Below are 22,296 nucleotides of genomic sequence, written 5' to 3'. Positions count from 1 at the left end.
TACAAGCACTCTTAGTAAGCTTACAACTGCCATATGTTGAATACTAGTAGCTTTGGATCTCAAAAGCTTCACGAGGTATAAACAATTTGTTTTCCCCTCTTGTTATAAAACTTTCGGGAAATTTAAATAAAAGAAGCCCTGCAAATGTGACGACAGGTTTAAACAAGTTTAACAAAAATTACAATTTTAATAAACAATTCTAATTCCATGATGCACAGCATAGATTCGATTATTATTTTTTTTTAGTTGCATACCTTATTTCTCTTATGCACTCTACATACCTTTAAGTGAAATGGAAGGAAGATGATCATTCCTTCTGGAATCTCAGAGAAGTATACATATTTCCATGCATACATATACATTCCTTCATTCAGCTTTTTGTATTTACCAGAAAGATTTCATTCATGTTATAAATAGCTTATTACAAAGCTAAAGGTTCACAGACATTTTGATGTCAAATCACACCTTTGTCCAGGGCAATGTAACAACCATAAGCATAGAACTATTAAGGAAATAACCTAATCAACTTAAAGGCTTCCCTACAAACACTTCAAAATAATTTGAGAGATGCGTGCCAAGCACCTTCTGTTCTTCATTGCAGGGAATAATTCAGTCTGTATTCCACTTCACCCCTCCGGTGTCAGCTACCCATCTGTCACCTCCATTTCTCTGGAGTAATCTGCTCTGTACTTAAAGACTATCTGCACACTAGCCTCCTAAGTGTTGTCTACCTCAAGAAAATTACCTCTTGCTGATACTGGGGGTAGTGATGGTTGTAACCAAACACGGGTAACCACTTGCCTAGCTAAGCACAAACCACCGTCAGCAGCATCTGCAAAACTAGTAAAATGGCATTCAACAGGGCCTCTCCAGCTTATATTTCTAAAGAAACTATATTTAGCCACAAATAAGTGGCAAGAATGTTGTTTTATATAACCTACCTTTATAAAAAATGTACTCTAAAGGCATACTCCCAGTCTTGCCTGAATGAAGACAGCACAAACGGTGGTGGTGATTTATTTCAGCACCATGGGAACCCACCATTAGTGCCACCGCATAGGTTTGTCCAATGAAGGGCTATGGAGTATATGGCAACAGACTCATTTCAAGGACACACAGAAAGAACAATACCTCTACCTTCCCCAGTCTGGTAGGATTCTTCTCTTCTAGTAGGATTTCTGCCAGGCAAAAAGGACTCATTATATACCATACCTCAGCTGCATACATTCTGCTTCAAACCGTGCACAACAGTCAGCACTAAAACAGCTGCAATGTCCAAGATGGCAGCATGGAAAGCTACAAAACAAACTGCATCCCAAACTCAATCCCAAGCCCACTTCACACATTCAGTCTCACAGAAACTCTCATCTTTAAGGTGATTACTCTGACAGAGCTTTATTATAAAGGGAGAAGAGGCAGCAAATTAAAAATACTGATTCAGCCACAGGAAAAGTGTTGCCTGTTCCTAGAAAATTACTTTGTAGGATTACTTAATCTGAAATTCTGGCATGTAGTTCATACAGTTTGAAAAGAGATTTTGCTTTAATGAAACTTAGTTTAAACAAGGGCTTTTATGCAGGGTCAGAAATGCTAGCTGCAGAATTACAGATGAGCACAGGTTGCATACATGGATATATAATCAGCAGCTCAGTTTGTTAAATGAAAAGCTGCAACAAACTCAGTTACTAGCAATGAGAAAGATAAGAAATGTGAATTATTTAATATGTATGAAGTAGTATTTTTTAATCTAAGCCAGCTTTAACAACCGTTTTAGAGTTTCCCCTGCCTCTTCAACTCCGTTCACACTATCTTTCTATCGAAATCGGCTGTAAGCCGCTCTACAGCGAGGTGCTAACAAACTCTGATGCTTTAAAAGCTTTTAAACTGCAGCAGGCAAAGAGCAAAAAACCTGTAGGAGGCAAGGGCAGTGGAGGGTGTAAAAAAGAAGCCATACTGAAAAACATCAATGAAACAATAAAGATTTAAACTTCATCCTTTTTACAAAAACAGCAATTGTTTGAACTATGTTATAAATATACAATCATATCACTAGTTGGCTGCATCTAAGTGCAATGAATTCTAAGCTTTTTAAAATTAAAGCACACTAATAACTAAAACTATTAAATTATTTTTATTATTAAACTATTAAAATTATTTAATTGTACAATTAAAACTGTACCTCAACTGAAACATTGGGAAATCACTAATAGGAGGAGTTCCAACATTATATTTTGCATGTCATGATCTGAGCATGTAATCTCATATATAGATAGCATCAAAACCTCCTGTAGCACTTTATACACACAGATTAAGATCTACAGTTTTCCTTCCAAACTTGTAGGTTGGCATTATCCATATTTTATGGAAAGAAAACTATGACCCAAGAAGTTTAAAATCACTCACCCAACAGTCAGCCCACAATCAGTATGATGTAAAGTCCTCACTAGTTTCAAGTGTTATCACTTGCAGCAATTTTTTAAAAAACCATCTCTCCTACCACAGATGCAGAAGATGCTTGCTGCAGCAATGCACAAACTTTCAAGAAGCCAGCAGAAACTAAATCAATTTAAAAAGTTATCTTCTTGAAGATACATTTAGAAGCCTGACCATTTCCTCCACAATCCAGTTTTCCAGGGAAGATGTGAATACACATATTTCTGCTTGAGCTAAACGGACACAGAGGAGCATCAATAAAGCATGTTTGGCTACAGAGTTCTGCATGTAGTTAAACTTCCTTAGAAAAAGTATTTTCCTATTTTTCCCCAGCTGCTTAATTTTTAAAGTATGATTTCAAAGATGCAGTAATACAAAAGTAACACAGCTTACAAGATCCAGGCAACTGTCTCAGATGTATTGTAAGCAGAGAAGCAACACCCTGATGCAAATACAAACTTAAGTTTCTTCACGACAATTCTGTTGGTTGGAAAAGGCAGTATCTGTATTCAAAGAGTCCTGTAATGAACACACCTTTAAAAAAAAGCATTTCTCCGTGCCTAAAATTCCTACACTAAAACAGTGTGACATTTTTAATGTAACTTCTGAGAAGTAGCACTGAAAGTTTAAACAAGAGAGGTTAATTGATTCATTACATCAATTTCTACTATATTTCTTTTTGTATTTTTTGGTCCCCATTTCAAAAGGCATTGTTTAAATTGCCCTAATCTGCAAACAGCAACAATAAGTGTAGCAAATACTTGACAATGAAGATGTAAAGCCTCTAAAAACCTGTTACCTTAGTAACGATGGGAATGCAGGAGAATAAGAATACACGGAGTGTCAGGACATCATTTTGGATTCTACAGGGTTTGGGTTGAAATACAGTCAGCTTTCATTAGCTTTTTGTTTTTCCCAGTAGGTCCTTGGACTTTGAAACAAAACCTGAATGACAGCTATGAGCAATTCCAGCCTCACTCCTGATTAGCCACACCAAACAAAACAGCTCTCTTCACTGTGAACCCCCTCCACCCTTTGCACCCAAAAAGCCTCGAAACAAACATTATTTATGCTGCTGACCCCTCTGGATATCACTAATAAATCGCATTCCAAAAAGAAGACTAAAACAAAGAGCCACTTTCCTGGGACTTAATAGATAATTCACTTCAAACAAAGGTACTGGAAGAAAAATAAAAAGCCAACATATCCACCCAGGAAATTTCTGTAACCCCACAGTTTATTCACAGGCTTTATGGGGTATGTTAATTCAACACCAAATACTAAAAAGAATTTAGCTGCTTATTTAAGTAATACTATATTTCCATTTTACTTATGGAGGGGGAAGAGCAAATAAAGAAGATAAAGAATTGAGATCCATGCCCCCACCAAGGTCTGTTGGGATGATTGTGGTCAAGACAGATCAGAACAAAGATCTCCCAACTGCTGGCTTTAGCTGGCTTAATTCCAGGTCCATCCCCTTGCTCTCTGCATCTATATGAAAAAAAGCTGCAGGCAAAACCACTGGAAAAATGAGCAAGAAACTCAGCCATGTGGATTATGTTAGACCCAGACCCTAGAACACCTAAATGCTCCTTGAACTTTACACATACAGCCTCATGCCCACAGTTTCTTCCCCTCGAGTACAAACCAGGCCTGTTCAGAAAGCTAGAGAAAGTCAGCTACTCTCCTTACCCGCAAATTCTGCGGTCAACCATAAATTACAAATACACACCAGTACAGCCACCAAAGCATCTGCCTACTAATCAAAACTTAAGTTTTCTCTAAATGGCTGATCAACTTTCTAGATACAATGATTAAGCATAGGAATGTTGGAGAGTGAGAAAAAAGGAGGGGAAGAAAAGGAACCTATTTTTGCTCAGTGAGAGAAAAAAAAGGTAGAAATAATGGCCACCTTGGTCATGTGATGACAAAAATCTTCGCATCAAAGAGCCTGAAAGGTAACAGTAGTTCAGAGACACTGGTCTTACCTTGCCTTACATTCACTCAGTTCTTTTGCAACTGATAAGGTATTTCTTCTCCATTCACAGAAATTGCCATTACAGGACACCATTCATACATATATGAGCTACTGCCTCCATTTATTTTCAGTCTGCTGTAGTCATTTACACACATATATAAAGCAGTACCACACAGTGGCAACACAATAGTCCAGATCTCTTATTTTACCCTATGCTATATGAATGTCTGGATCATGTTAAACATCATCAATAAACACTGAAGTTACACCCTCAAAGAACTGCTCATAGGGCAAAACAGCAGTGTATCTCTAGGCATCTGCAACTTCCAAGTTAAATCAAAAAGATTATCTAGATTAAATTCAATTAGTGATTATGCATGGAAGAATACTTCTTGCACGATCCATTCGCACATGTTGTAGATCATATATAGAAAGGAGTTGCTATTCCCCACTCCTGAGTGCAATCAGGTGTCCAGAAACAGGCTTATCTCTACAATGGTAAGCACATCCACAACAGCAATGAGCTAGCAGATTATAAAAGAGCACATTTTATCCAGCCATATGCAGAAGGAAGGCCATTTCAGTTTTTGAGACATTATAGTTTAGACCTCAGAAGTCCAATTTTCAGGTCAATCAGTTCCTCCTTTTTTTAGTCACTCACTTCTCTGACGCAATAAGGAAAAATAGGCACAATCACAAACTATTTTTTTTAGGAGAACAGGATGTCAGAGGAAACCACCAGTTTAGAGAAATCGAAAAAAGCTTCCTAAAAATACTTATTTAAATTAATTTCTTTAGCACACAAACCATTTTCAGAATCATGTTATTAAAACCAAGTATGAGTTTGCATAAATCACCAGAATTTTTTTTTTTCCAAGCTTCCCTCTAATCTGTCACATCTTGCTTCATACTTTTAGACTGGTTTCGCACACGGTTTCTGCCTGGCCTGGCGTAGCCTTGACTGCTGCCCTGAGCAGAGTCAGCTTGCTTGCCATGGCTTGGCCAGCCCTTGAAAAGGTGCCTCCAGCAAGGAAGAAGGCAGATTCTCTCCCAGCAGTACCTACACCCTGAATGACTCTGTGAAGAAACAGAAACACAACTGAAGTTAACATAAATCAGACGATTTCATCTAACCACCATGAAACTTCTCCATGGATCTCACTTCCTCACCATAAGAGATGAAAAAAACAGCTAAAGCTGCAGTTACAAGCAGTCCCAGATTTTCAATTTCCTACAGAGACTGCTGCTAACTACTAAGCAGTCCTACCACCCACAGCTATCACCCAAGAGGCATGGTAGATGACCAGAAGACTACAGGGCAGAACTGATCATAATGACTGCTCTCCTGGAACACCCTTTCAGAGAGCTGAAAATAAATCTGCCAGAAGTGGTCTAAGTGGAACAGCTCAGTCAGTAGCCAAGCCAACGCAAAGATTAGAGGATAAGCACAGTCCAGTACGTCCAAGGCCTGGAGCTCTTCTAAAGGTGAGCGTTTACCTTGCAAATAGCTTCTAACACAAAAAAGGGCTGTGATGGACTATGAAGTAGTTGGTCATATATATGAGGTTTTTTTCTTTCCAAAGTTAACCTTCAATTTAGTGGCTTCAGAAAGCCATTTGTTGGAAACAAAAGGCTCCCTAAAAACCTTTGTTTTATTGCTTTCTCTCTGGAAAGCCTGTCAGTGGTACTGATGGCCATAGCTTCCTAGGCGAAGGGAAGCTTGGCACTTTCACCTTAGATGCGTGTGGTTTTGGAGTTGGGGCTGTGGGCTGGGGAGGAAAGGATAGCATCATTCTTCTCCTTACAGCAGGAAGTCATTGCTACAGTGTCCAAACTCTCTCCCACAAACCACAAACAGGTCTTTTTATCACAGGATAGAGAGATGTCCCAAACTCATATTAAGAGCAGCACTGCTATCAGTTCCACAAATGGAGGCTGAGTCAGAGCTGCAACAGGAGCACTGTAACAATGACGTATGTGAGGAGCGTACATGAACTCAGCCAGTATGGAAAGCAGCTGATCATGACCCTACCTTTGTGCTCCCCCTCCCAAAACAAAACCCCTGCAGAATACCCTGACATTGAATAGCATTGCTCGTACTCTGGTTGACTGCATTCAGGAGAAGGCAAAACAATACACATCAATAATTCCATCCTTGCAACAGCAACACAAGAAGGTGAACCCAAGCAGATACCAGTCTCCCACCTACTTCCCTTTCTAGAATTACTGCCCTCCCATGTGTAAGGTAGGCCACAGGCACTGTGCCTTCTGACTGGCAAATCTGTAGCTGCTTTTATCTGGGAACAAAGGACACATCTGACCTGTTTTAACAGGAGAAGCACAGTACAACCTGACCAAACACAAAGGTAAGTGCAGGCCTGTATTCTACCCGCTCTGTCATCAGCACGGGCCGTGGTCTCAACTGCTCACCCCAGATGCTGGGAGAACTGGACTTTTTGTCAGTTCCCTACAATTTAACACTCTTTTAAAGGAACAGTGAAAATCCGGGGCAGAACCACCACTTGTCAATTTCTCTATGCCAGACACAAAACTGTGTTCCAAATATCTAGAACTGAGTTTTCAAGCCTGAAATAAAATTCCCAAATTCTTTCCCTCCCCCCCCCCCCGCCCCGAAACTCAGTTCTGCAGAAGAAAAAAATTTAATCAGTTCTCAAATCACTTCTCAAACCAGGTCAGAATAGTTCCTTCACTGCCAAGTTTAAACTCCCTGGCCCCCAAACATCAACCTAGTTGGCACCAGTTCTATAAATGTGTTTTTAATCTCAGTGTCATTTCAAGACAGATTGAAAATACCTGAAAGGCATATTGGTGGTACCTATCACTTTCTACCAAAAGAAGGGCAAAAAGCAACACATATGCATGTTCAATTAATTTTACAGAAGTGATGTCTGTACACCAGTTCAGTGTACAAAATTTCTAAACTAATCCCAAAGTGAGATTTCTCTACCTAACAGAGGAGTCATGTTTAAAAACACCTCAGAATATATTTGGCATTAATGGTTAAAAAAAAAAAAAAAGATTCTACTCGGTACTGATCACTTCCACCCCTATGTGTTCCACTGCACCAGCCAAGCTTGGCGTTTTACTCAGTGGTAAACTGGATCAAGGAATTGATCCACCTAAAAAGTAATCTGGAAAAAGAAGTTGTTTTTCAAGTGGATCAGTTCCTCTGCCAGATCCCAGTGTGCACCCAAAAAACAGCAGCAAAATAGGGAGAAAGGCTGAGGGTGGGGTGAGCAAATAAGGCAACCAACAAGGAGGATGCAAGGGCTAATCGACCAGCAAGCCACAGTGCTCACACAGGCTCATTCACATGGTTTGATATGAACCTTCTTTATTAAGCCAAATCACAGATTTTTAATTACCACATGAAACTTTGAAAAGAAAGGAAATTGCACAAGTATGCCTGACCCTACATCCACTATATCAATGTTTAGTAGGCACCTTGCCACCAACTTCAAAAAGAGCCGAATCCAACATTCAGGACCACATCGAAAAGCTGCAGACAACAGCTCATCTACCTGTGGAAAGCAATCTGGAGACCATGTGGGAAAAATAGAAGAGAAAGGGAAATTAACTTTTCTGACACCTTCCACTCTGTTAAGTGACCTTTGAGAATTACCTCCAAATTTCATCTACTGAGTGATAAGTAGGCTGAACTCAAATAAGCAAAGACCTGTAAGACACCAAGACATTTATATTGAAGCTCTTTCCTTCTTGGCCCCCTCTGTAATGCAGCATCATGGAAATACTCCAGGAAAGAGTTTCACTGACTGAAGGAAATAACAGTGACTATCATTGTCCTATTGCATTGAGGGACTTCACTCTCTCTTTGCAGATAGTACCTGTCTCCTCTAGACACACATGCCTTACTTTTTCTTCAGCAGATACCTGAAACTATGAACCTCTTCTCTGAATGCTGAAATTCAGGGCAGGGAAGGAAATAGCATTGGTATGCTTAACAAATAACAGCAGCTACAAAAGACACGCACATATTTGCACGTGCATGCACCTTGCACCCTGCATGCATAAAACTAAAGGAAAAATACAGGTTTCTGCAATATAAATAGAGCAGATGACTTACAAATAATCTAATTGGAGTTCAAATCTATCCAGCACCCTACTACTAAGCAAGCATTGGGAAGTACTCTAACAGAGAATGACTTTCTGACAATTAAGCAAGAACAATAGTAAATATTGCATTTGCAATTAAGAATCTTGGTTTTGTTTTCACAGAAACAGTGGGGATTTCTTCAATAGTGACTTCAATTAACTTCTGCTCCCCCCCACTGCCAAAAGGCTTAATGAGCCCAAAACCATGGCTCTTTTTTCTCAGCAATTTCAGACTAAAAAAGGGTGTTATTACATCCTCTTTAAAAAATGTTTCAATTACATTTATTACACTTGCCTACTGTACTTATGGGCATTCCCCAAGAGGAAAAGAAAACAAAACAAAACCACAACACAGATAAATAAACCCCAGCAAAACCAGTGAATGGCCTCGGAAGAACCAAAACCCCTTAAACGTTAAAAATAAAAAAAATAAAAAAAATTAATAGGTCTGTTTTGTGGTTGCCACAAGCCAACCTGCCGATTCAGGGCAATGTCACCAACAGTATTCTTATCTGCAAAGGGTAACAATCAATTGTTTGACAGAAACAAAGGAGAGCTCAACAGGAAATCAACCAGCTCGGGACAGATGGTCACTGAATCAAGTTTCACCCCTCCCCTCTCCAAAAATAGGCTTAAGAGGCATTTTCTGTTACCAAGCAACAGCCCAAAGGAAGGCATAAATCTTTTCCTACGTGTTATTCCCCTCCTCCCCGACACACATACATTTCAATCGACTAGGGAGGTATGTTTGTGGGTTTGTTTATTTTCTAAATAACAGCTACGAGGGTTTATTCCATGCAATGACAATGTGTTTCTGCATGCTCCCTAGACACTTTTCCCTTTTTTCACACAAGAAGGTGGCTAACTGTAATAATGCTATGAGAGCTACCATGAAGGTGGGTTACAAGCAGGGGTCCAATGCTTGTTAGTAACCCCTCCATGTTCGACCAAGGTTCACTGGAGACCTGAGAAATGACTCCCTCGAGGAGGAGAATTCCTGATGACTGTTTTATATAAAACCGACATGACCCTGATCACACCATGATGGAAGAGGTGACCCTTTTTTAAAAGTAATCATAAAACTTTGTACCTGCTTTAACCCATAAAAATCCATAAAAATTTAATCCCCCCAAAGCACCATGGTATATTTAATGTAACATGCAGACTTTCAAATAATTTGACTTTTCAGAGCATTGATTTTCTAGTACATCAACCACCCTGCATGAGAACCAGCTATTCAGGGTATGAGATAAGTAGGAAAAGATATTCAACATTTACTTTTCTGCTGGGCCAGGGGATGAAAGAAGGTGAGGGGGGGGTGGTGGGTGGAGGGGAGAGGGACCCGATGTGGCTGATTGTGGAGAGGAGGGAGGAGGGGGAGGGGAGCAGAGAGCCAGGGGGTAAAGGACAGTGGCTCTGAAATTCAGATTAGTATCCAGAGAACAAACCGGTTTGTTTGACCCCCCCCTATCATACAAACTGCTAACAGGCTGGCAGGCCACAAAGAGAGATGTAGTTAAATTTAGTCATACAAAGAGTAATCTGCACTAAAATAATTTTTTAAAAAAAGTTTACAATTAGGACCCTCACAAAAATTAAATGGGGAAGAAAAAGTCTCACTTTGGCAACAAACTGGGGAATCATCCTTTAAAAGCACAAAGCCTGGATTACCACTGACACAGACTACTAAAACATATGGCCCCAAAAAAAAAGAAAAAAAAAGAAAAAAGAGAGGGGGGCTATGGGGGGAGGGGAAAGATTGTGACAGCATGTGGCCTACAAACGCTTTATTTACTCCCTCCTCAACTACCACTTGCTTTAGCCAGCTGAAGACCTTCTGTGAGACACAGTATAGCCTATTTTCACTGGGTATTTCATATACTCCTTTAATACCAACGCAGATCCTGGTTAGCACCACTGTGGTGGGTAAACAGAGCCCCAGCCGCAGGCTGCTCTGCAGACGAAGGGCCTTGGACTTTCGAATCTATTTCACCACAAAGCCATCTCGGTGGAGACGCTGCCCCAGCCCTCCGCACACAGCAACCAGATCTCACAGGGAAACCAGCAACTGAGACATTTAAATTCAATTAATTAAAATTAAGTTAATTGAAATTAAATAGAAGGTTTGAACACAAAAGCCAAATTAATAACTGTTTGTATGCATGCCAAGAACACAATTTGGTCTGTTATGTCTAAAGCTTACTGACAGAAGCATGAAGCTCAGCAGCCCAAGGTCCTGACAGGAGACTTGAACTAAGGGCCCTCTAGGTTCAGCCATAGAAGACTGTAACAGCTAATGATTATTGCAATATAGTGCTTAAAAAACTCCCGGAGAACCACCATCTTTGTTTTGGACATAGGGAAACCGAGGTGCAGAGAAGCCATGTGTCTTCTCTCAGTGGCAGAATTCCAAAGTAAAACCAGATCTTATGCAGACCCAAGTCCACACTGTAATACCACCCTGAGCATTCAAGTGAAAGCAAGTTGTTATTTATGTAAATCCATTGCCAACATCAACATTTTTACAGCTGTTTTTCCTTGCATCTTCACAGATTAGTGAGAGCCATGTAGCTGAAATCCAATTCTTGACTGAAACTTGTGCCTCTGATCAGGCAAGCAATGATAGTTAACCCAGAGTTATTCAGGAAGTGATATACCCATTTTTCTAACACATTCAGAATTTGGCTAAATAAGACATGAAAAAATTACAATTTTTCTCTAATGAATGTTAGTAATTTGGCTATAGCATGTTAAATGAATTATGGACTGCGATGGTTTTGGTTTTTTTGAACATCAGTGTAAATGGTGTGAAATATACCATGGCAACAGAAGCCCCATACTTTTTGCATGCCAGTACATAATTCATCATATGGGAAAAAAAACCCCACATTGTAGTTTTGCATAAGCATTTATCATAGTTTTAGAAGAGGCCTCTTCTCTTACATTCACAAATATATGTCCTTCACACCGCTCTGTCATGGTAAGAGAGAGATAACCACATAAGATGGGAAAGAAGGTTGTTTCCTTTTCCCCTCTTAAGTATGCCACAGTGCTTTTCTTCAGTGACCAAAGAAATTTCCGTATTCCTTGGCCAACGTGAAATCACCAGACACATTTCACATTTTTTGCTCAAAATGTAGAAGGACACAAGTTTACCTCAAATCTCCCTCAATAATTCCAATTCTATGAAGTGAGGTCTGAGGAGCCTGCTTTCCAGTATCTTTTTCTTAAAAAAAAGATCACAACAGATTTTCTTTGGATTCTCTAGCTCTCAAACTGCTAGTTTAGAACTCTAGGTCTTCTAACTCAATCTATTAGTACACTAAGTTTAACTTGGGTCTTTACCTTGAACTAGGCCATTTTCCAGCCAAAAAAAAAAAGTATATCTGTAAATGATCCAAACAAATCTCCATCTTTTTTTGCCATGGAACATAATAGCAGTTGGCTGTGTTCAGAACACAAGAACATTCCTCAGGTACCTCTGACCTGCTCTGGTCATTCCCAAAACAAAGAAAATCACAATCTGAATATTATCCTTCATATGGCTATATGGCAACATTGCATTTAACTGCTTACTTGCCAGTTGGACATCAACCCATTTCAAAAGAGGCTATTACTCTTAAAACTATTTTCTCCTTATGTATTCATAGTCTGGGGATATTTTTCCTGGCGCATACGACAACAGTATGGTCACCAGTGTATTCTCTTATCTCTGCATGCTGGCTGAAAGAAGCACAGTTTATGTGATTTATTCCAGATCAGAAAGGCACTGTAACAACACACAGAATAGACCTCATTTTCAACAAGCATTTTTTAATGAGAAATTTATCAGTCCCTCCCAGCATGAACTGCACTTAAGAACAGGGAGGACAGAATTGTTTTAATGAATTCATCTTGAGGCCAGCCTTCTTCCAGGCATATGGCCTCAAATACACTAATTTTCTGTCCTCAGGGCAAAGGATTAGTTATGAATCATAAAACAGTTCTGCTCTCTGGCCCTTGTTAACTTGGCAGTCAACTTCTTCCTAAAATTGAGTTTCTCAAAGAACATCCAATCTCTAGTTGCCAATTTCTAGTTCTTCTTTCCCCCTTGCTGTGGTTTTTTTTTAATAAAACTTCAACTTTCCAAGGTTTATTCAGTTAATCATTTGGAGCAGGAAAACGTATGTTGATATCCAGCCTCCATTCCTCTCTCCTTAATTGGAACTAAAAAGCACAACCCCCTTCTTTCCGCACTTGGCTGTTTTTCCTGTACATATGGAGTATGTTCAGCTAGAATATGGCAGCTAGAGGGAAACTGCAACCCACATACTGCATCATCACATAAGAATCAATATGTCCAGAACAGTAAAACATATGGACACACATACAACTCAGTTATCAGAAAGATGCATGAGGGCATGTAATTGAGAACAGCAGCTCCCAAAGCTCACCAGCTAACAAAATAATAAGTAGAAGTGATTGATTGAAATCACAAACAAATATCTCCTTTTTCAGGACTAAAATAAAGCACACATTAAAAGGTTTAAAATTAATAGTACTGGGCTTATTTTAAGTTTCCTTAGAGTAAAATGTTTGATAATGAACATTATTAATCTAGAAAGACTGATTTTAGACAATGCAATAATGTCAATCCATCAGGTATCATTATTACCCTTTGATGCTCAATCTTCCATCCCAGACAGGCCAAACAACCTCTTACAGAGTCACTCAAGCTTTGCAGCCTTCCTAGTAACAGATGCCCAGCAATGCCTCAATCACCAGACCATTTCTGGGTTGCCATCCAGTAACATGACAAGACCAGTGAACAGCTGCCAGTAACAGAACTCAGTGTGTCTCTCCATTGATGTGTGTGACTGGATAGGCAATCAGCATATATTTCTGATGACATACAGAAAGCACATCTAGCACACAGCAGAAAAATGGCCAGAAAGAAGAGGGAGAAAAGCAGGTTACCAAAACAGTTCACACAGCCAGTAGCCTGTTCCTTGAGTATGTTTCCAAAGTCCTTGGGCCAGATGAATTGTTTCAGGAAGCTGTATCTTCCCAGTAGGTAATACTGCCTAGTTTATGGGTTTCGTACTATCCCACTTTATAAAAAAAACAGAATCACAGAATAATTTGGGCTGGAAGGAACCTCTGAAGATCAACCAGTCCAACCTCACACTCAAAGCAGGGCCACATTGGAAATCCTGTGAAAATAAAACACTGTTCTGATGTATTTTGGTTCATGGCTGATTTGCATCAATAGTTTTGACTTACTAACCTGTCAGATTTAAACGTGAGATTATCAGTAATTCTCAGCTAGACTACAATGAAACAAGAACTGAAGGTCTGTTTCTTAAAAATAAAAAGTCAGAGGCACAAAATACAGTTTTTCTCAAAGAAAACAAAATGTTTTATTGATGCAAATACTTCAACTGTTTCCCAATATGCAGTTTTTGCAATTTGGATAAACTACTAATGAACTACAAAGCAAAGATCCGGTCATGTGTCAAGGTTATACATTGAGGTTCATGCTGTACTTGTTTATATACTGAATCAGAATAGAGAACACAAGCTTAAGATATCAGTATCATCAGACATCAGAAGTATCAAAACTATGCAGCATCTGTTGCATTCCTCTCTCTTTCAGCTGCAAGACCCTGAACTGCATGTTACTGAATTCAAAGTTGAGCCCATTTTCACAGGACAATTCAATTAAAAAGCATCTGGAAGAATACTGTCTTTTACTGAAAGTAAGTCCCAGATCCAATTCTCGTTTATTACACTGCTGGGACAGCATCCTTTAAACATGGTGATCAAAAGAAAACCTTTTTTCCCTCCTTTAAACAGACATCAAAGCAACAACGTTAGGATGAATTTTCAATTCTCCTGAACCTACAGATCATACAGATTTGCCTTTTTCAGTGGGAGGAACTCTGGCAACACACACATGGATCTTCACAAGTTTAACTCAAGCAGTTTATCTGTCTGGCCTTAGCACATAATCAGAAATGGATTTACTACAGTGACAGCAAATGGAGCTGAAAACATACACTGCACTGTGTAGGAGAGTGCTTAACCCATATCACAAGCACAGCCTCCCTCTTTCTACACCAAATCCACATCACAACCGGAATCACCCCAAAGCTAAGCTTGACAGAAAGCTAGCCAGCTGTGCTGCAGATGAAAATTGAGCATCCATCTGCACAGCCACCAGGCACAAGGCATCTCTCAATAAAAAAAACCATGCTGGACAGTCAGCAAGCAAACACTGTTCATTATGATAGCTGAGAGCAGCCAGAAGAATGCTGCCTTTTTTTTTTTCTCCCTCAGCCTTTTCTGCCACAAGGTCACATCTACTGTTCAAAATTTAAGTGGTTTTTTGGTGGTGGCTTTCACTTAAGAGCTTCTGAGGCATACTGTTTTGAATAACATTACTAGTGGTACAGACTAAGAACTCCTGGTCTAATCATACACACATAAAAAGGGCAAATGGTGAACACAATGTTAGAATTCAGACTAATATAAGCCATCTCAGCCAAACAATCATTAAAGAATCCTATGACACATTAAGACATTGGACCATTATGATATTAGACCCCAGCATTTCTAATTCATGTTCTTTTCCCGTTCATATATATATATATATATATATATATATGTGCACACACATCCACACTATACTCCCTAGTTTGTCAAGCCTACAGCTTAGAGGACTTCTGGAGGAGGCAACTGACTATGCATTTTCCATGCAGCACCCAAAACACCCTCAGACACATAGTAAGAAATAAGGGTATTCCTAGTTAATGCTACAAAACAAAAAAAATCTGTAGGTTTAGATATCCTGCTGTTTCACAGGAAAGATTCCATAGCTTTTGACACAAAAGCTTGCGACAGCTAATGTTTTAATCTTGATGGCCTTGAAATCCAACTTGCCTCCCACATCTGCAAAAAATCATGATTGCGGACCTGGAGGAAGAAGGCAAAATAACTATCTGGCAGGCAAGTCATCTTCCCCCTCCTTGAGAGGCTTGGAAACTAAGAGATGACTCTCCTAATAAAAAAAAAAATTGGCAAGAGCTAAACTTCAAAGTTTGCTGAAACTGCTGCAATTAGGACTGTGAGGATATGCATATTTTCCATTCTGAACTTCTGCTTTTAGACACTGCATCAGTAGTTCTGTGTGCCTCTACCCAAGGCATTAAAGTCTTCCTGGATGGCTTTGCCCTTTCTACCCTCCCCTTAGGTTTTCTTCAAAATTGCTCCTCTGCGAGCTGGTACTGATTACTTGGCTAATCCACCTAATTTCTTATTGTTCTCACAGCCAGAATTTTCTCTCTAAGAGATTAAGATTAGAAAGAATAACAACAACAGTATCTTAACATTTCATCTATACAAACGAATTTTTGAAAGCATTTCTTACAAGACTAGGAAACCACCATGTTCTTAAATATCACATACAACATAACTAGCAGGAAGCTGTTTCCCTTTTCTTGATGCAGTGAAGGGCATTGTAGCTGTAAAAATCAAGACTTAATTCCCAGTCTTCTCAAAGGAATCACCTAGTTGCACTAAGAATTTGATTCTAAGTAAGTGGTTTAAAGAAATTACAACATTAACCTGCTTTTATGAAACAGTTGTTCTCAAAGTGGACTGCAAATGGTGAAAGGAAAGGAGAATAAAGCCACCTAAAGCTCTAAAGGGACACAGAATTTGGGGGGCTTCCTGACAAGTTACAGGGAGATGGTCAGTGAGGCAGGAACAAAAGCAGTAAAAATAGATGGCATGATCTGCTGAATGGCAAGACTGAGATGCAATCATACACTGTAAATCACCATGTTACAACCAACACCTTATCAAAGCAATACTCAGCAAAGAACTAATAGCAACAAAGTACTATTATCAGCATTGGAAGGACACAAGGCTCAGGACAGGGAACGGAGCACTTTGGTCTCTGCAAATCCCAAACTGACAGCCATCAAGACAAGATTTTGCCACATAGGCTCTTCATCCTGAGACATCTGTAACATGGGTAGGCAACAGTAACGACTGTGAAACTCGTGCTGTGAACGTCCCTATTTCACCAATGACTCCGGTGTAAAGAGGTAGCTGCCTAGATTCCTTACGGCATCAGAAGCAGGTGAACTCAGCTATTGCAACTGCTGTTCCTTACCACTACAAAATCTCTCTGAAGTTGGTACAGTGGAGGAAGCTCCAAAGAGCTAAGCCAAGGATGCTGTGCCACATTTCAGGTTTTTTTAAAAGTGGTCATTTCCTCTTTACTAGGTAGATTGCAGAGGATCAGACACACAGCATTTTCCAAACACTCTACTAATTACACTGGACTGATAACACAAGGATGGGACCATACAACTCAAGAGTACGCATAATCTCACTGAGCGTTGTCATTAAAATTGCATATGAACCATCTCTATCTTTTAAAAGACATCTGGAATTAACGGGGGGGGGGGGGGGGGGGGAGGGGGAGGCAAGGGTGGGGAATTCCACCAAATTAGTACAATTAAATTATCAAACTCCCAGAAAAAGTCTCCTTAGGTTTCCTTACGTCTAGAGACTCAAGAGTCTACAAGAAAGCAAGTTTTGAAGTTGGAGGTAGCATTATAAAAGGAAGGGAAGGGGGAAGCATCTCTCAAATATGTAGAATGTTAGAGGGAAAACCTTTCATATGCACACTAATACTTCTTTATGAAGCCAAATTTAAATGCTGTATGATTCTAGAGAAAAACAGCAGCCTATACTGTCTTCCAAAGAAGGCTACTGATTGCTCTGAAATTTTGGTGATATACACTCCATTCAACAGAAAAGTCAGCGCTGCAGAAGATGTAGCAGAATTCAGTACAAAATGACAGAGGTACTAGCAAAATGTTTAATTGCAGTTGCCACCCTAAATGCATCAGTTTAAAACAGTTATCCATGTAACTAACCTTAACTTCATACTGTATGTTCCAGGGAAGTCCTATTACTTTTGGCGAGATGCACAGATGAGTCCTCATTTAAAAAGGGAAAAAACCCCACAACCAAACCCAAAACCCAAATATGAACACTATTTATAGAGTGCGTTTCAGACTGCAGTTACATTCAGTAACTAACTTCTTCACTTGCCTCAAAGTGCTCTGCTCAGATCATGCCAACAGTCTTAAAAAGAGCTAATTACGGACTATGATGGAGGTAGGCGACAGAGAACAGAAGGATCTTTGCGCAGCATTTTATAAAACTAGTGACTCCACGCTTGTTCATGGAACCACTATGACAGATGTCTGGTAATCTCTTAAGTAACAGTATCTTAAGTCTGCCCACACTGTTTTGCTGTTCATAGCTCCATCAGTTTGAAAAACTACCTCAAAATAACCTCTCTAAAACCTTACATGGGGAATATTAATTGAAGATTTCTATCAGATCTTGTCATACTGACTCAGGCTGCTCCCTGTCATCTCACTCTTGGTGATTTTGTGTCACAACATAGAGTTCTTCCCATCTTTTATATTTTACAGACGTTTTATTAGTTACTGTAGTATAACTGCAATAAAAAAATTAAACATTAAATGCAAATTAATGAAAGCACTTGACAATACACGCTGCAAGATCTTCAGATCAGATATATGGGGTTTTTTTATTAAACCTCTGAAGTGCCATGGAACTTCAAATGCTAATTCAGTGAGAATTACATTAAATACACTTCAATGAAAGCAGTCATTTCTACAATTCTCTATGGCCTCTCGTGTCCCAGAAGAATTTCACAGAAGCTGTGACATTACTATATGACAAAGTAAGACAACAGAAGCCAGCTGACATGGCTTCAGGAGTCACCCAAAACAAAAATAATTTCGTTTTAGCATCACAGAATCATAGGATCATTTAGGTTGGAAAAGACCTTTAAGATTATCAGATCCAACCATTAACCTAACACTACCAAGTCCCACTAAACCATGTCCCTAAGTGCCACGTCTACATGTCTTTTAAATACCTCCAGGGATGGTGACTCAACCACTTCCCTGGGCAGCCTGTTCCAATGCTTGATAACCCTTTTGGTGAGGAAACTTTTCCTAATATCCAATCTAAACCTCCCCTGCCACAACTTGAGGCCGTTTCCTCTTGTCCTATCACTTGCTACTCAGGGGAAAAAAGATCAACACCCACCTTGCTATAACCTCCTTTCAGGTAGTTGTAGAGAGTGATGAGGTCTCCCCTCAGCCTCCTTTTCTCCAGGCCAAACAAACCCAGTTCCCTCAGCCGCTCCTCATTAAGACTTGTGCTCTAGATCCTTCACCAGCTTCGTTGCCCTTCTCTGGACACATTCCAGCACCTCAGTGTCTTTCCTGTAGTGGGAGCCCAAAACTGAACACAGTATTTGAGGTGCAGCCTCACCAGTGCCCAGTACAGGGGAACAATCATGTCCCTGCTCCTGCTGGCCACACTATTTCTGATACAGGCCAGGATGCCATTGGCCTTCTTGGCCACCTGGGCACACTGCTGGCCCATATTCAGCCGGCTGTCAACCAGCACTCCCAGGTCCTTTTCTGCCAGGCAGCTTTCCAGCCACTCTTCCTCAAGTCTATAGTGTTGCATGGGGCTGTTGTGACCTGAGTGCAAGACCCAGCCCTTAGCCTTGTTGAATCTCATACAGTTGGCCTCAGCCCATCAATCCACCCTGTCATTTCTATAAGGAGCTCCATACATCTGTTTGATAATTCCAAGCCAACAACAACAGTGAACAAGATTTGGCTGTTCCCATTGTGAATAAACACTGTTCCAAATTTCTGTCATCCACAAGTTCCTCCAACAGATATTCTGCATTCTTTCTTTTGGATTATAAAAACATTAATTATTCTATTAAAATATTAAGAGCCTAATGCTACTGGGTAGTTCACCACTATAAGCACCATCACAGCAGGGGTCCTTGGTTTTGGGTCATCTTCACTACCTACCTGCAAGTTCAAATCCATTAACAGGGGCTATACTGTTATGAGCCTCTGTAATGACTCACTGAAAATTCATTTACTAGTTCTCTCCTTATTATATGAGGATATTTTCAGAGTTCTTAGAAACAAGATGCGTTTGGGATATACAAGACATAAAATTGGTCTTTGAATGTATCTCCACACAGAATACAGCATGAAACAAAATGATCAGGTTTGAAATTTTTAAAAAATGAAACAAACTGTATTAGGCAAAAGTGTTTTGAACAAATACTCTTACAAGCAACACTTTTCACAACACTTTAAGGAATGTCATGACAAGACAGGATTTGGGGAAAGTCAATGATTCTTAGAGAAAATAACAACACATTAATTGTAAAAATGTAGTGGTTTATGTCTGCCAGTTACCTGTTTCAGAATATTAGAGATATCTTAATCACTTACTATATCTAATGACCTGTAGTTCATGGGACTAATTCTCTAAAAGACATCATTGTCAACATGTCAAGGCTTATTACTCCTTCATTTGTCAGTCCTCTCAACAGTCCTCCTTCCCACGATTCTGTTTTAGAAGCAAAGGAAAATGTGTCTTCTGCATTACGTGTGAGAAATGATTATGCAAGAATAGGCAAAACATGTATGTCTCAAAAGAGGCTATCCATCTGAGGTATAAAACCAAGAATTTGAAATGTTTTTTACGTTAATCATTTCACCATCCTTTTTACAAGACTAAAGATGTGATGCCTTAATATCATGTCCAAGCTCCAGGTTTTGTTAATTACATCCTACCTACCTAAATGCCCCCTGTAGTTTCAATTAGACATGGTATTCTTCTTCACTTCCCGTCTTGATTATTGTGCACTGTTGCTAAGCGCTAGTTAACAGTTGCCACATTCACCCAAAGTTGGCTGCACTTCAGTGGTCATTCAAAGAATTAAACACAAAACATATGGTATAGAACCATATAATGCATAATAGCACTTTTAAAAACTACTCTAAAATGCTCTAATATGAAAGATACTACAAAAGGTTACACTTCTCAAAGTAAAATCCTTACAGTTCTATGCCCACTTGAAATTTCCTAGGAACACTGAAAATTATAGAGAAATGCATTCAAACTTTCTCCTTTTTTTTTTTAGCTATCATTAATAAGATTTCCTAGAGTATATTTTACAGTACAGACGTTTTTCCAGATTTCCTTTAAAAATTAGTTTCATTCCCTATATTCCATAGCAACTAATTAGAGTCTCCTAAATTACACTACAAGGTTTTTTTTCTTCCTTGTATCTGCAAAATATTTTGGACATGACTTGTTGAACCACCAAATATCAATGCCAATATTTATGTGTTTAAGAAGACCTTGGACCAAACATGCTTTTTTGCATTTTAGACAAACTTTTCACATAGTCAGCTCACCCCTCCTTTCATCTGTGATGTCCTCATGACATCTTAAGAAACTTCACATATTTTAATTATCCCAATAAAAGCTCAGTAATCAGGTTGCCTATCCTGGGCTTAAAAACTGCCTTACCAAATAATCATCACTATTTCTGATTCTTACACTATCTACAGCCAAACCCAACTAACAAAAATTCCTGGTATGTACTTTTGGTTCTTATAACTAAATTACTTTTCTGTTATAAACCTTACCCAAAAATTTGTTTTGCACAAGCACTACCAATAATAAACAAAAACATACACTGTATTTGTTTTCCTATTAACAGATGTATAGCTAAACCTTCAGGGTTTGGAACCCAACTCTTTAAAGAGGTAGGCACATATTGATCATTATTCATTGACTTTCTGGAGCATTTTGTTGGAAATACTTGAGAATACATGAGAAAAAGTATGCATGTGTTCAAAATCCATAAATGTTAAAACAAGGAATAAATAAACATTTCTCAACAGCTCTAAGAATCCTCACAAAATCCTTATTCCCTTGCAAAGGAATTTAAAGGTATCTTAAAAAGTTAATCCACCAGCTCCATAAGTGCTTTTGTCCTACTCACAAATAAATTCTTCAGGAAAAGGTTTAATATTTTCAAAGAAATTTCTTTTAATCCCAATGGTGCACATGTATTAAGCTTTTAAATCAATACAAGACCCACCCTTCTTTTTCTTTAGAGGGGATAGTCCTTAATAAAAACCAAACTTAAGAGCTCATTACAGTATTTAGAAGTGCAGAAAGCTTTAGCTGTCCTTTCAGAGGTCACACACACACAACTATATTCACAACTAAAATATGCACCTACTCACTTCACTCTCAGCTCTAAACAACAGTAATAATTGTAAAAAAAACCCAATAAATTCAGTTATTCCTAGACAGAAAATAAGACAGCACCTTCTTCTTCAGCAGCCTTTTATTTCAATGTTTTAAAAAGCTCTTTGTAACAAGGTATCAATAAAGCATGAAAAATGTGAAATATTATTTCAATAATACTTAAAATGTAGCTCAGTGGAAAAGTCATAAGAGTCACTAACTCAAAGCCAAAAGGAATTCTGTAAAAAAGGTCAGGGTATTTAAAGCAAACATACCAACAAGCAGTAGGCATGGGAATTTTTTTTCCACCAGCTAACTTAAAAAGTCTCCTGTGCTTTAAACCCATCTGACCACTGGTAATTCTTAAAATTTCAGAATACAGGTAAGTATTTGCAGGCTTGTGGCCTAAACAAAGAGTAACCCTTGGCCCACCCTCTCGGTTGGCCAAAATCCTACGGTCTAAACAAAGTTTTCACCTTTCAGAGATTTCAGGAGAGCGCTGGGGAGGGAAGGGCCGAACCCCGGCGGTACCTAACCGCTGCCGAGGGCGGCGGGGCGACCCTGCCCTG

General features: G+C 39.2%; 1 protein-coding gene across 5 annotated transcripts in view; it reads right to left on the bottom strand.

The window, feature by feature from the left end:
• GREB1L (GREB1 like retinoic acid receptor coactivator) overlaps positions 1–22,296 on the bottom strand; it is a 144,292-nt gene that overhangs the window by 120,984 nt on the left and 1,012 nt on the right. The gene's annotated exons all lie outside the window — the stretch shown is intronic.

Source organism: Accipiter gentilis, chromosome 2 (assembly GCF_929443795.1).
Source record: "Accipiter gentilis chromosome 2, bAccGen1.1, whole genome shotgun sequence".
Classification (NCBI taxonomy): domain Eukaryota; kingdom Metazoa; phylum Chordata; class Aves; order Accipitriformes; family Accipitridae; genus Astur; species Astur gentilis.
Note: the sequence above shows the minus strand (reverse complement) of the source record. Positions and strands in the feature narration are given on the sequence as shown.